The sequence below is a fragment of the Carcharodon carcharias genome, chromosome 1, assembly GCF_017639515.1.
Source record: "Carcharodon carcharias isolate sCarCar2 chromosome 1, sCarCar2.pri, whole genome shotgun sequence".
Lineage (NCBI taxonomy): Eukaryota > Metazoa > Chordata > Chondrichthyes > Lamniformes > Lamnidae > Carcharodon > Carcharodon carcharias.
Window position 1 is genome coordinate 179,725,803 of NC_054467.1, and position 16,288 is coordinate 179,742,090.

Below are 16,288 nucleotides of genomic sequence, written 5' to 3' on the forward strand. Positions count from 1 at the left end.
AATTTTACACCCAAACGTGACAAGCGTGCACCTGCTGCCGGACGTAAAATTCTGCCCATGGGTAGGAAATTGGTTGAGTGACAGGAAACAGTGAGTAATGGTTAATGGATGTTTTTCAGGCTGGAGGAAGGCTTTTGGTGGAGTTCCCAGGGTTTGGTGTTAGGACCCTCGATTTTCCTGATATATATTTATGACCTAGACCGTGTTGTACACAGCACAATTTCAAAATTTGTGGATGATGTGAAATTTGGAAGCATTGTGAACTGTGAGAGGGATAGTGCAGAACTTCAAGAGGACATTGACAGGTTGATGAAATGTGCAGACAAGTGGCAGATGAAGCTCAATGTGAAGAAATGTGAAGCGATTCATTTTGGTAGGAAGAATATAAAATAAAGGCTACAATCATAAAAGAAATGCAGGAGCAGAGGGGCCTGGTTATAAACGTGCATAAATCATTGAAGGTGACAGGACAGGTAGAGAGAGTGGTTAAAAAAGCATCCGGTATCTTGGGCTTTATTAATAGGGGCGTAAGTTCAAGAACAAGGAGATTATGTTGAACTTACCTAAGACACTAGTTCAGCCTCACTTGGAGTATTGCATCCAGGTCTGGGCACCGCACTTTAGGAAAGATCTGAAGGCACGAGAGAGTGCAGAGAAGATTCATAAGACTGGTTCCTGTAATGAGGAACTTCAATTATGAAGATAGATTGGATAAGTTTGGACTGTTTTCCTTGGAGAAGAGAAGGCTGAGAGGGGATTTGATAGAGGCATTTAAAATCATGAGGGGTCTGGACAGTGTAGGTAGGGAGAAACTGTTCCCACTTATGAAAGGAACAAGAATGAAAGCACACAAATTTAAAGTAAATTGCAAAAGAAGCAAAAGCAATATGAGGAAACATCCTTTTCACGCAGTGAGTGGTTAAGGTCTGGAATGCACAGCTTGAGAGTGTGATGGAGGCATGTTCAATTGAGGCATTCAAAAAGGGAATTAGACCATCATTTGGAAAGGAACAATATGCAAGGTTATGGGGAGACAGCAGGAGAATAGCACTAGGTAAATTACTCATTCGGAGAACCGGTGAGGTGTGTTAGGAATTCTGTGTTTCTGTGATTAAATTCAGTCATTCAAGTCTTATTTGCTCTCATCCATCCTGAAATATTGGTTCCTTGGTATGAATTTGTAAAGTCAAAAGTGCCAAATGTTATGTAACAATCCCAACACAACCTGGAGATTGTTCACATTAGCCAAAATTATTTTTGAACTTGTGGGACAATAGAAAAAGTGTTGCCAACGAAAGCAGCTAGTTTAGTACTAGTCATGTAGAATGTAAGATTAGACAATCGTTCTGGAATTTTACTGAATTTACTTCTTAGAACAAAGGGAAACATTCCAGAAACTTTCTTCACAATATTAAGTAGTGTGCATATGATTCATGATCGAGCACTTTACATTATCTGTGCAAAGTGCGACCTTTTCCTATGTTCAATTCATTGTCTGATTTCTATGAAAGATTCTGCAATGTTTCTGTCTTGCTTGAAGTTTAAAAATGAATAGACTGCTTTGTATCAAAATGTTTTAAACAATGCAGAAACTATTTGGCTTAGAATATTATCTCCAAAGCAGCCGTTCAAATTCTGCTTTAGCTCTGCCTTCATTTATCACCAGGAGTCCTCATACGAGCACGTTAGAGTTTGTTTAAACGTCACTAATGGAAAATAGGAAAAAAGATGAAATTCCAAAAATTAAAATGGTGCAACGTAAAGGCAAAATAAAACTAATTAATAGTGCATGGGTAATAAAAGTGTCAAAAACAGCAAAATGCAGCAGTGCCCAAAGTCTGCATGAAATAACAATGAACGTACATGGAAGTGTTATTCCTGTGCTTGAAGGATCTTAACTTCATTCTACATGCATACTTTGTATCATAGACTATAACAGCACAAGGCCATTCAGTCCATCGAGTCTACATCCATTCTTTTGAAGAGCAACCTAGTTTTCCCCCAGCTCTTACCCCATGTCCCTGCAACATTTCTCTTTCAAGTATTTATCCAATTCCCTTCTGAAGGTTACTATTGAATCTGTTTCCACCACCCTATCAGGCAATGCTTTCCAAACTTAATCATTTGTTGCATAAAAATATTTTTCCTCATGTCACCTCTAGTTCTTCTGCTAATGACGTTAAACCTGTGCATTTAGGTTATTGACCCTTCAGCCATTGGAAACACTTTCTCTTTATTTACTCAAAACTCTTCATGATTTTAAACACCTCTGTCAAATACCCTCTGACCCTCCCCTGCTCTAAGAAGAGAAAACTCAACTTCCCCAGTCAATCCACATGTTTCCATGGCTAAAACAATGGTGCAGGATGGAGGGCTATAGATTCTTGAGGAATTAGGATCAGTTTTGAGGGAGCTGGGACTGATGCATGATAGGCAGGTTGCATCTTAACAGAGCCAGGACCAAATTGCTCAAGCTGTTAGGGCTAATTTAAACCAGCCTGGTATGGGGTGGGAGCCTGGCCATATATTCAGAAGGGAGAGAAGCAAATCTGGAAATAGAAGTAAGACAATTAGTAGGCGAGCTTGGGATGCAAAGGAAACAAAGGCTAAAAACTAGGCAACCAAGGAGTACTAAATGGTATATATTTCAGTGCAAGGAGTCAGGTGAATAAGGCAGATGAGCCGAGGTCACAGATGGAAACTTGGAAGTATGTTTTTAAAAATGTATTCTTTCATGGGATGTGGACTTCACTAGCAAGGCCAGCGTTTATAGCCCAGCTTTAACTGCCCTTGAATTGAGTGGCTTGTTAGGCTATTTCAGAAGGTAGTTAAGAGTCAACATTTGAAAAAAATCTCCCTTTTTCATGACTTGTTGTTTAAATGGGCTGAATTGTAACTTCATCTACTGGCCGGCTAGTAACATGTAGGCCTGGCCAGGTAAGGGTGGCAGATTTCCTTTCTTAAAGGACATTAATGAACCAGATGGGTTTGTACAATAATCAATGATAGCTTCATAGTTGCCATTACTGAGACCGGCTTTCAATTCCAGATTTTTCATTAATTGAAGTTAAGTTCCAACAGCTGCCGTGTGGGACCTCTCAGTTTCTTGCCAGGGGGAACTCCCAATGTCACCACGCCCCATTTAAATTTTCAGGTAGGCAGGGGCTCAGCAAAATTAGTTGTGCGCCCGCCAACCTGTCAATGGCCAACTGAGGTCATTGACAAAGTGGTTAAAGTAATTAATGAACCTGCCCTTCCAACCTTAAGGTTGGCGGGCAGGCCAGGGGCCCTGGCGGGCATTAAAAAAAGTATGAACCCTCATCCACGGGCGGGCTGAGGTTTCATGTAGGTTTTTAAAATTTAATTAAAGCTTTTAAAAAAGTTATGGACATGTCCCAACTCATGTGACAGTGTCACATGAGGGGACATGTCAGGGATTTTTTCGTTCTGGTACTAACCTGCGAAATGTTCTCCCGATGGCGTGGGAGCGGTACTATTGCACAAAATGGATGATGGTTCAGAAAAGACCATGAACAATCCCCCACACTACTACAGGTTCAACACCTTCAGAGTTATTTATGAAGTGATGCCTTAGAATGAGATTAAGCCTGCTACTTCCCAGTTTGGAGGAGAAGGTGAGAAAACTCAAGGAAATCAAAAAGTGACTTACGATTTGCATAGTCGAGAGCGAGAATTTACTGTTTGTGAAGCAGTGTATGTATGAAACTTAGGGGTGTTGGACTAAGTTGGTTACCTGGTGTAATAGTTTCTGTGGTGGTTAAGTTGGTTACCTGGTGTAATAGCTTCTGTGATCAGACCTTTGTCTTACCACGTAGAAGTGGAGGGCTAGATCACCCGCAAACACATGGATCATTTGAGCAGAAGGGAGATATCCCAACAAATGATGTTCCACCTGTAACCATTGTAGAACCTATGGTCCCTGTTGAAATTGTTCAACCGAGGATAGGCATACAGATGTTTCTGTCAGAGGGGATAACACTGAACTGCCTGTGCCTAAAGAGATGCCTGACATTGCTGTGGTTCCAGATAATGTGGATCCCGTAAGAGTTTTGAAAGTTGTGGAGCTACGATGTTCCACCCGGTTCAAGAAACCACCTGAGAGACTGAACTTATAATTCCATGACCTGTGTATATATTTGTAATGTCATGAAGGTAGATGTTCTTGTAAATACAAACTGTTCAAAAAATTTAAAGGGGGAGGAATGTAGTAATGTGGCTTTAAGGAATGTAGTGACTGTAACTTTAAGACATATTGTGTTTTATAGTATCACGTTACATTGTGAGTGAATCAGCTCTAAGGGCAGGGACATTGTAGGGGGAGTCCTTCTTGTTGTGGAGCTTGATGAAAGATGTAACTGCTGCAGCCTGTAAATAGAGTTCGATGTTTCTAATGAGAAACCAGTCTGGAAAATCATGTCCATAACAGAGATCAAGATGGAGGCACCCTCTCTCAATCCTACCTGCAATAGTAGGCTGCAGCTTCTTTTGTGCTGGAGAGATTCCTATTGGTCCTCCAGCTTCCACAGCCAGCCCACTGTCCTTCATTGGACAGTGAGCACATCCTGCAGCCACTACTTGGCCAATTCAGGCAAAATCATGGTTGAGTGTAGTGGTTCCTTCATTTGACACCAAAATTCAAAATCCTACTGTGATTTGGCAAAAGTGGAATGGTAACAGCTACCTGAAGTTAAATCAGTGTCAGAGCAGTGGGTGGCATTCAAGGAAGAGATAGGGAGGGTTCAGACAAAGGTAAGGGTGCAGTGCACAGAGGTGAGAGTTTCGAATGGTGCAACCATTCTAGTGTAGTCAGGAAATTAGAGACACATGCAATAAAGGAACATCTATAATTATGGATGGCATTAATCTGCATACAGATTAGGCAAATCAAATTAGTAACAATACTGTACAGGAGGAATTCCTAGAGTGTATACAGGATGGTTTTCTGGACCAATATGTTGAGGAACCAACTAGAGAGCAGGCCATCCTAGACTGGGTATTGTGTAATGAGAAAGGAGTAACTGGCAATCTAGTTGTGCGGGGCCCCTTGGAGATGAGTGACCATTAGATGATAGAATCCTTCATCAAGATGGAGAGTGACATAATTGATTCTGAGACTTGGGTCCTGAATCTTACCAAAGGAAACTACGATGGTATGAGGCATGAGTTGGCTATGATGGATTGGGAAAGTTACTTAAAGGAATGACGGTGGATAGGCAATGGCAAACATTCAAAGAGTGCATGGGTGAACTGCAACAATTGTTTATTCCTGTCTGGCACAAAAGTGAAACAGGAAAGGTGGCCAAACCATGGCCTACTAGGGAAATTAGAGATAGTATTAGATCCAAGGAAGAGGCAGACAAATTGGCCAGTTAAAACAGACCTGAGGATTGGAAGCAGTTTAGAATTCAGCAAAGGAGGACCAAGGGATTGATTAAGAAGAGGAAAATAGTGTACGAGAGTAAGTTTGCGGAGAATATAAAAACTGACTGTAAAAGTTTCGAAAGGTATGTGAAGAGAAAAAGATTGGTGAAGACAAATGTAGGCCCCTTACAGTCAGAAACAGGGGAATTTATAATGGGGAACAAAGAAATAGCTGACCAACTAAATACATATTTTGGTTCTGTCTTCACAGAGGAGGACACTAATAACATACCAGAAATGTTGGGGAACACAGTGAGAGGGAGGAACTGAAAGAAATCAATATTAGCAGGGAAATGGTGTTGGGGAAATTGATGGGATTGAAGGCTGATAAATCCCCAGGGTCTAATAATCTACATCCCAGAGTACTTGAGGAAGTGGCCCTAGAAATAGTGGATGCAATGGTGGTCATCTTCTGATATTCTATAGACTCTGGAACAGTTCCTACAGATTGGAGGGTAGCTAATGTAACCCCACTGTTTAAAAAGGGAGGTAGAAAGAAAACAGGGAATTATAGACCAGTCAGCCTGATGTCAGTGGTGGGGAAAATTCTAGAGTCCATTATAAAAGATTTAATAGCTGAGCATTTGGAAAACAGTGGCAGAATCGGACAGAGTCAGCATGGATTTATGAGAGGGGAATCATGCTTGACAAATCTATTGAAATTTTTCGAGAATGTAACTAGTAGAATTGATGAGGGGGATCCAGTAGATGTGATTTATTTGGACTTTCAGAAGGCTTTCGACAAAGCCCCAAATGAGAGATTAGCATGTAAAATTAAAGTGCATGGGATTGGAGGTAGTGCATTGAGACGGATAGAAAACTGGTTGGCAGACAGGAAACAAAGAGCAGGAATAAACGGGTCTCTTTCCGAATGGCAGGCAGTGACTAGTGGGGTACCGCAGGGATCAGTGCTGGGACACCAGTTATTCACAATATTTATTAATGATTTAGATGAGGGAGCTAAATGCAATATCTCCAAATTTGCAGATGTCACAAAGCTGGGTGGGAGGGTGAGCTGTGAGGAGGATGCAGAGATGCTTCAGTGTGATTTGGACAAGCTGAGTGAGTGGGCAAATGCATGGCAGATGCAGTATAATGTGGATAAATGTGAAGTTATCCACTTTGGTAGCAAAAGTGGGAAGACAGATTATTATCTGAATGGCTATAAATTGAGAGAGGGGAATGTGCAAAGACACCTGGGTGCCCTTGTACACCAGTTGCTGAAGGTAAGTATGCAGGTACAGCAGGCGGTAAAGAAGGCAAATGGTATGTTGGCCTCCATAGCCAGAGGATTCGAGTACAGGAACAGGGATGTCTTGTTGCAATTACACAGGGCCTTGGTGAGACCACACCTGGAATATTGTGTGCAGTTTTGGTCTCCTTATCTGAGGAAGGATGTTCTTGCTATAGAGGGAGTGCAGCTCCATAGGAAGGTTTACCAGACTGGGATGGCGGGACTGACATATGGGGAGAGATTGAGTCAGTTAGGATTATATTCACTGGAGTTCAGAAGAACAAGGGGGGATCTCATAGAAACCTATAAAATTCTAACAGGACTAGACAGGGTAGATGCAGGATGGATGTTCCCAATGGTGGGGGGGGTCCAGAACCAGGGGTCACAGTCTGAGGATACGGGGTAGACCATTTAGGATTGAGATGAGTAGAAATTTCTCCACCCAGAGAAATGGGTGAGCCTGTGGAATTTGTTACCACAGAAAGTAGTTGAGGCCAAAACATTGTATGTTTTCAAGAAAGAGGGAGATAAATCTCCTGGGGTGAAAGGGATCAAAGAGTATGGGGAGAAAGTGGGAGCAGGCTATTGAGTTGGATGATCGGCCATGCTCATACTGAATGGCGGAGCAGGCTCGAAGGGCCAAATGGCCTACTCCTGCTCCGATTTTCTATGTTTCTATGTTAGTCTCTTCATTGATGGGAAGCTCAAAACTGGATTCCCCATTGCTCATTGAAAGATGATAGCACCATGATATAGATCTCTTTTGTGTCACTAGGGTGCCTGGCATGCACAGTGACAGTGTGATGACTTAAACTAATGACATGTCGTTATTCTCCCTTAGGTTCACCAGCACTCACTCAATCGCAGGACTCTGAAGAGCCACCCCTGAAACCAAAGAGCCATCAGCTTCAGCTGCACCCGCATCACACCCGCTCTCTGAACCAGGCACCAGAGCAGATACCAGCACCTCGTTGGGTGTTAGATCCTCGGCTAGAGTACCGGTGCACATTGGTGAGGGCGCTTCACACTCCCTTGAGATGGAGGTGGAGGCAGAGAGTGCCCAGGGATTGCTGGAGACCAGGACGATGCTCAGTTGAAGGCAGATGATGAGCCTCTGGAGTCGTCCATTAGGTGGGATGTGTAGTAGGATCTGGTGGAGATTCAAAAGGGTATATATGTCATGGCCGCTGTTGTGGAGGAGTCCACGCGGAGCAGAAGCACTGCATTGACCCTCAAAGCCGAGTGCACTGCCTCCTCCATCGACAGTGGCAGATCTCATGAAGAGGCAACTCCAGGGACAAAATCAGGGGTTCCTGGGGTTGCACTCAGACCTGAAATCCCTCACACAGGCACTAACCAGTGCCAGTGCCAGTGTGGGAAATGGATGAAGCACCCAGTATCCCAGCTTGGGGCCCATCCATCAATGGTGAGCAGGAAGCTCACAGCGACCTCACATTGGCACACAAGCTGCCTGTTGTCTCTGCGGGCTCCTCTCAGGACATTCCGGATGGTGACAGCAGCTCCTCTGTCCCTCTGCCAGTGACCATGGCATCTGATGAGGCTGCAATGACTGTGGAGATGCCAGCTGTGGAACTGGCAGCTCCCTCCCAGGCGGGGCCAGCACAGGCTCCACTGGCCAGAGGACAACCGCCAAGGTCATCAAGGCCAACAAGACAGCAGAGTCAGCAGGCTGTCTCCAATGTCACTGTCGGTGAGGGGTGAGGGGTGCGTGGGGGGGCGGGGGGGAGGGGGGGGTGCGGGGGTGGTGGTGGTGGTGGTGGCACCAAGACACTGCACTTGTAAACGCAAGTGTAAGAAACCATGAGCATAGTGACTGGTCACGTGTGAGCTTCTGTTCTGTAATGTTTACTTTATATGTTTACTGATGGGGAAATAAACACCAGAGATGGTCATGTTCATTTGTTTTGATTGTGAAAGTACATACATTTTGTTTTTGTCATAATGGCCTGAGTATGCTTCACCTTTTCTTTTCTGGTGCAGGACACGCCAGTATCTAGTGCTGGATGTGAGGGGCTGTTAACTTTATTGCACAGGAACTGAGTGGACTTTGGGTTCAAAGGAAAGAGTCACCTCAGACATCCGGGATGGAGGCGGCAGCCCTGGCATGAGGTGGAAGCAGATCTTTGGCAGCCTAGCTGAAGGAGCACTAGATCAAGGCATCCCTGGTGTCCCTGCCTCCCTGGAGGTTACCGAGGTTTGCCTCCACACCCTCAGCGTTCTCCTCACAGTGCTCCTCTTCTGACTCACCACTGGATTCATCATCTGTGGCCTGTGGAGCTGCATTAACATCCTCTTCCTCCAGTGGGTCCCCCCTTGCGAGTGCCAGATTGTGGAGAGTGCAGCATGCAACCACTATCAGTGACGCTGCTCTGAGGGGTATTGTAGCGCTCCCCTTGAGTGATCCTGGCATTGGAAGCGGATCCGATGGTTCTCTCTACCACCACTCTTGTGGAAGCATGACTCGTATTATAACGCTGCTCTGCCACTGTTCTTGGGTGGCGGAGAGGCATCATAACCCACTTCTTCGATTGATATACCTTGTTACCCAGCCGCCATCCATCCAGTCGAGCTGAGCCAGTGAACAAGCTTGGCACCTGGGAGTGTCTGTGGATGTAAGCATCATGGGAACTGCCAGGGTACCTTGCACAGGCTTGCAGAATCTTCATCCTGTGATCACACATTACCTGTACATTCATCAAGTGGAATCCCTGCCTGTTGTTGAAGGCACCCAGTTCACTGCTGGTGCCTTGATGGCCATGTGTGTGCAGTCGATTGCACCCTGGATGCAGGGGAACCCAGCAATTGCTACAGACCCTCTGGCTCGCTCAGACTGCCTGGCCTCGTCCATGAAGAAATGAATAAATATCATTACCCACCTGAACAGAGCTTCTGTCACTAGTTTGATGCAACTGTTGACAGCTGCGTCACCGCCTGCATACCCTGGCAGCAGGATAGTGGCCCCTTCCACCTTGGGTTATCTGCTGGTCCTGTGCCCCTTGTGCCTGCACCTCTCCTCCCACAGGTCCCTTCCCTGGAAGCTGCATTGGGACACCTGGCCTCCTCTCCCTTCTGCCCCTATGTTCCTCCTCAGAGGAGGTGCCTCCAGCGGAGACCACAATTCACATTTCCAGGGTAACAGGAGCTGGAAGGGTCCACATGGTTAAAATCCTCCTGGGAGCCTTGGAGATGCCAATGAATCCTGAAATGCAGCCTAGAAATGCTAGGAATGAAGGTCAGAACGGAGATGAAGCTGTCAAGTTCAAATAAGCAACCAGCAGCAAACTACCTCCTATACCCCTCACTACTCACAATGGCAATGTTGCTGTCCCTTTTTACCCCGCCCTTGGATGAGGTTTTGCAAAATGTGGGCTGCCCGCTTGCCCATGCGATGAGCGTGAAATTGCACTGGCACCGCAGAATATGAATCAATTGGATTTTTAATGGCCTTATGTGGCCTTTTAATTGATGGCGACCTGAAGATTGCATGCATGCGGGATGACGTAGGGATGCTCACCCGCCATCTTCTCATGCCATTTTATACCCGATCAGGTCGGGTGCGCAACCACCTGCGAGGGGTAAAATTCTGCCCATGGTCCTTTGCGTTTGTTTTCACAAAAGCAGGGTTGAAGTGATTGGCTTCCATAGTGCCATCTCCAGTAGCTCTACAGATCCAAATTGCACCCCAATTATCTGTTTCATTGGGACCGGTTCTGGGGAAGGTGGGACCAGTACAAACAAGTCGGGTTGCATCTGGGCAGGACCAAGACCAATGTCCTCGGGGGGGATGGTGTTTGTTAATACGGTCGGACAGGCTTTAAACTAAAAGGGCAGGGGGATGGGAACTTGAGCAGGGAGAAAGAGGAGGGGGAAAACAAGGGTAGAAACAAAAGATAGAAAAGTAAGAAGCAAATGTGGAAGGCAGTAAAAACAAGGGCGAAAAACAAATGGGATCACAGTGCAAAATAAAGCTAAGATGACTAACAAGGTTAAAAAGACAAGTCCAAGGCATTGTATCTTAATGTGCAGAGCATTCGCAATAAAGGAGGTGAATTAACAGTGCAAATAGATATAAATGGTTATGATATAGTTGCAATTGCAGAGACATGGCTGCAGGATGACCAAGGGTGGGAACTGAACATCCAGGGGTATTCAATATTTAGGAAGGACAGACAAATAGGGAAAGGAGGTGGGGTAGCATTGTTAATAAAGGACAAAATCAATGTAATAGCGAGGAAGGATATTGGCTTGGAAAAATCATGATGTGGAATCTGTTTGGGTGGTGATAAGAAACACCAAAGGGCAGAAAACATTGGTGGGGGTTGCCTATAGACTCCCAAAGAGTAATAGAGATGTAAGAGAAGGCATTAAGCAGGAAATTAGAGATGCATGCAGTAAGGGTATAACTGTAATCATGGGTGACTTTAATCTACATATATTGGACAAACCAACCTAGTAATAATACAGTGGAAGAGGATTTCCTGGAGTGTGTGCGTGATGGTTTTTCAGACCAATACATTGAGGAACCAACTAGAGAGCAGGTTACCCCGACTGGGTATTGTGCAATGACAAAGGTTAATTAACAATCTTGTTGTGCCCTTGGGGAAGAGCAACCATAAAATGATAGAATTGTTCATTAGGATGGTGTGTGAAGAAGTTGAATCCGAAACTAGGGTCCTGAATCTAAGTGTGAGGCACGAGTTGGCAATGATGGATTGGGGAAACTTACTAAAAAGTATGACAATGGATAGGTAATGGCTACTATTTAAGGAACGTATGTATGAATTACAACAATTATTCATTCCTATCTGGCACAAAAGTAAAACAAGAAAAGTGGCTCAACCACGGCTTACAAAAGAAATTAGGGATGGTATTAAATCCAAAGAGGAGACATATAAAATTGTCAGAAAAAGCAGCAAGCCTGAGGATTGGGAGCAGTTTAGAATTCAGCAAAAGTGGACAAAAAGATTGATCAAGAAGAGGGAAATGGAGTATGAGAGTAAACTTGCAAGAAACATAAAAACTGACTGTAAATGCTTCTATAAATATGTGAAGAGAAAAAGATTAGCAAATACAAATGTAGGCCCCTTACAGTCAGAAACAGAGGAAATTATAATGGGGAACAAAGAAATGGCAGAAACATTGAACACATATTTTGGTTCTGTCTTCACAAAAGAGGACATAAGTAATTTCCCAGAAATGTTAGAGAACCAAGGGTCTAGTAAGAGGGAGGAATTGAAGGAAATCAGCATTAGTAAATGAATGGTGCTACAGAAATTAATGGGGTTAAAGGCTGAAAAATCCCCAGGGCCTCAAAATCTACATCCCAGAGTACTAAAGGATGTGGCCCTGGAAATTTTGGATGCATTAGTGCTCATCTTCCAAAATCCTATAGGCTCTGGAGCAGTTCCTATAGATTGGAGGGTGGCAAATGTAATCCCACTATTTAAGAAAGGAGGGAGAGAAAACACAGAGAATTACTGACCAGTTAGCTTAGCATCAGTAGTGGCAAAAGTGCTCGATTCTATTATAAAAGATGTGATAACAGGACGCTTGGAAAGCATTAATGGGATTAGACAAAGTCCGCATGGGTTTATGAAAGGGAAATCATGCTTAATTAATCTACCGGAGTTTTTTGAGTATGTAACTAGTAGAATAGATAAGGGAGAACCAGTGGATGTGGTGTATTTGGATTTCAAGAAGGCTTTTGATAAAGTCCCCATAAGAGGCTAGTGGGCAAAATTAAAGCACATGGGATTGGGGTAACATAATGGCATGGATTGAGAATTGCCTGCCAGACTGGAAACTGAGAGTGGGAATAAATGGGTCTTTATTCAAGTGGCAGACGTTGACTAGTGGTGTACCATAGGGATCAGTCCTTGGGCCCCAGCTATTCACAATATATATAAATGACTTGGATGAGGGAACCAAATGCAATATTTCCAAGTTTGCTGATGACACAAAACTGGGTGGGGTTGTGAGGAGGATGTAAGGAGGCTTCAGGGTGATTTAGACAAATTGTGTATGTGTGGCAGATGCAGTATAACATGGATAGATATGAAGTTATGCATTTTGGTGTGAAAAACAGAAAGGCAGAGTATTATTTAAATGGTGATATATTGGGAAAAGTGGATGTACAAAGGAATCTGGGTGTCCTTGTACACCAGTCAATGAAAGTAAACAGGCAGGTGCAGCAAGCAATTAGGAAGGCAAATGGTTTGTTGGCCTTCATTGCAAGAAGATTGAGTTCAGAAGTAGGGATGTCTTATTGCAGTTATACAGGGCCTTGGTGAGACCACACCTGGAGTACTGGATGCAGTTTGGGTCTCCCTACCTAAGGAAGGATATACTTGCCATAGAAGGTGCGCAGCAAAGGTTCACTAGGCTGACACCGGGGATGGCAGGACTGCCTATGAGGAGAGATTGGTTCGACTAGATGGAATACAACATGGGGAAGTGTGAGGTTATGCACTTTGGCAGGAAGAGTAAAGGCATAGACTATTTTCTAAATGGGGAGAGAATTCAGAAATCTGGAGTGCAAAGGGACTTGGGAGTCCTAGTCCAGGATTCTCTTAAGGTTAACTTGCAGGTTGAGTCAGTAGTTAGGAAGGTAAATGCAATGTTGGCATTTATTTTGAAAGGACTAGAATATAAAAGCAGGGATGTGCTGCTGAGGCTTTATAAGGCTCTGGTCAGACCACTTTAAGAATATTGTGAGCAATTTTGGGCCCCATATCTCAGGAAGGATGTGATGGCCCTGGAGAGGGTCCAGAGGTGGTTCACGAGAATGGTCCCAGGAATGAAAGTCTTAACATATGAGGAAAATTTGAGGACTCTGGGTCTATACTCGATGGAGTTTAGAAGGATGAGGGGGGATCTGACTGAAACTTACAAAATACTGAAAGGCCTGGATAGAGTGGACATGGGGAAGGAGAGACTAGGACCCGAGGGCACAGCCTCAGAGTAAAGGGAAGACCTTTTAGAACAGAGATGAGGAGAAACTTCTTTAGCCAGAGAGTGGTGAATCTATGGAACTCATTGCCACAGAAGGCTGTGGAAGCCAGGTCATTGAGTGTATTTAAGACTGAGATAGATAGGTTCTTGATTGGCAAAGGGATCAAAGGTTACAGGGAGAAGGCAGGAGAATAGGGTTGAGAAACATATCAGCCATGATTGAATGGCGGAGCAGACTCAATAGGCCAAATGGACTAATTTCTGCTCCTATGTCTTATGGTCTTATGGTCTTATGGACTGGGCCTGTATTCACTAGAATTTAGAAGAATGAGAGGAGATATGATTGAAACGTACATAATTCTAACAGAGCTAAACAGACCAGATGCAGGGAGGATGTTTCCCCTGCTTAGGGAGTCTAGAACCAGGGGCCACTACCTCAGGGGCAGGCCATTTAGGGATGACGAAATATTTCTTAATGCAGATGTGGTCAACCTGTGGCATTCTCTACCACAGAAGGCTGTGGAGGCTGGGTCGCTGAGTATGTTCAAGACAGAAATTGATAAATTTTTGGATATTAGGGGCATCAAAGGGTATGGAGAGAAAGCGGAATAGAGGATCAGCCATGATCATATTGAATGGTGGAGCAGGCTCGAAGGGCCGAATGGCCTACTCCTGCCCCTGGTTTCTATGTTTCTAGTAATGTATTATATTCCTTAATCAAAAGTGCTACTCCTCTGTTTTTTGTACCTTTCTTGAATACCTAGCCGCTAGGAATATTAAGCACACAATTCTCCCCATATTTAAGCCAAATGATCACCATGACATCATATTCCCACATGGGATTAATATTACATATCTCCAGAAAGGGGGGCACTGCCTCAAGCAAAGTCTCCTTCTGGTGCTCCTCTTCCCCTTTCCTTCTTCAAAATCTCTCTCCCAAAACTCTCTCCTGATCTACATAAATTCTTTAATAAAGCTTTCTTTTCTTTTTTCAGCATGTCCATAGTTCTGCTTGAATATATTTTGATTATATCATGAAGTCAGAATATACTCCATGATCTTGATTGATTAGAGATGACTGCAAGCAATGTGATCAATAGCCATTTCATTATTTAATTCAGTTCTCCACCTGTCTGGCAGCTGCAACACCCACTCTGTTGTTTCTTGGCTACATGTACTATTAGGGAACCATTGAACACATTTGGAATGCTCTAAGGTAATCAAGACAGCTACAACGCTGGCATCTACCTGACAATATAGAAAATTACCACAACCTGCACTTATGCAGCAATAACCTCTCACACTGTTTAGTTTGAGTTCTTCCAGGGTCACTCAGCTCCTGATCTCACTCCAGCCTAGGTTCAAACATGGGCTAAAGAGCTGAACACCAGAGGTGAGGTGAGCATCACTGTCCGTGACATCAAGGCAGCATTTGACAGAGTGTGGCATCAAGGCGCCTTGGGAAAACTGAGTCAATAGGAAGCAGGAGGAAAACTCTCCACTGGTTGAAGTCATACTTATCCCAAAGGGAGATGGTTGTGGTTGCTGGAGGTCAATCATCTCAGTCCTGGGACATCATTACAGGAGTCCCTCAGTGTAGTGTTTTGACCCAACCATCTTCAGCTGCTTCATTAATGACCTTTCTTCCATCATAAAGTCAGAAGTGGGGATGTTCGTTGATGATTGCACAATGTTCAGCGCCACTTGCGACTCCTCAGATACTGAAGCAGTCCATGTCCAAATGCAGCAAGACCTGGGCAGTATCCAGGCTTGGGCTGACAAGTGGCAGGTAACATTCGTGTGGCACAGGTGTCAGGCAATGACCAAATCTAACAAGAGAGAATCCAACCATCACCTCTTGATGTTCAATGGCATTACCATCACTGAATCCCTCACTATCAATATTCTGGGGGTTACCATTGACCAGAAACTGAACTGGACTGGCCACTGTGGCTACAAGAACAGGTTAGGGATCCTGTGACGAGTAAATCACCTTCTGGCTCCCCAAAGCCTGTCCACCATCTACAAGGCTCAAGTCAGGAGCACGATGGAATACTCTCCACTTGTCTGGATGAATGCAGCTGCCACAACACTCAAGTAGCTTGACACCATCCAAAACAAAGCAGCCCACTTGATTGGCACCACATCCACAAACGTTCACTCCCTTCAACACCGATGCACAGTAGCAGCAGTGTGTATCATCTACAAGATGCACTGCAGAAACTCACCAAGGCTCCTTAGACAGCACCTTCCAAACCCAGGACCACTACCATCTAGAAGGACAAGAGCATCAGATAGATGGGAACACCACCACCTGGAAGTTCCCCTCCAAGTCACTCACCACCTGACTTGGAAATATATCACTGTTCCTTCACTGTTGCTAGGTCAAAATCCTGGAAGTCCCTTCCTAACAGCACTGTGGGTGTACCTACACCACATGGACTGCAGAGGTTCAAAAAGGCAGCTCACCACCACCTTCTCAAGGGCAATTAGGGATGAGCAACTAATGCTGGTTTAACCAGTGAAGCCCACATCCCGTAAATTAATAAAGAAAAAAAATTGTGATTCCTCAGATACTGAAATAATCCATATCCATACACAAGAAGACCTGGACAACATTCAGTAACATTTGCCCTACAA

The 16,288-nt window shown here is 44.3% G+C and overlaps 1 protein-coding gene across 1 annotated transcript in view; it reads right to left on the reverse strand.

The window, feature by feature from the left end:
* LOC121275696 (granzyme A-like) overlaps positions 1-16,288 on the reverse strand; it is a 34,573-nt gene that overhangs the window by 13,856 nt on the left and 4,429 nt on the right. The window lies entirely within an intron of this gene.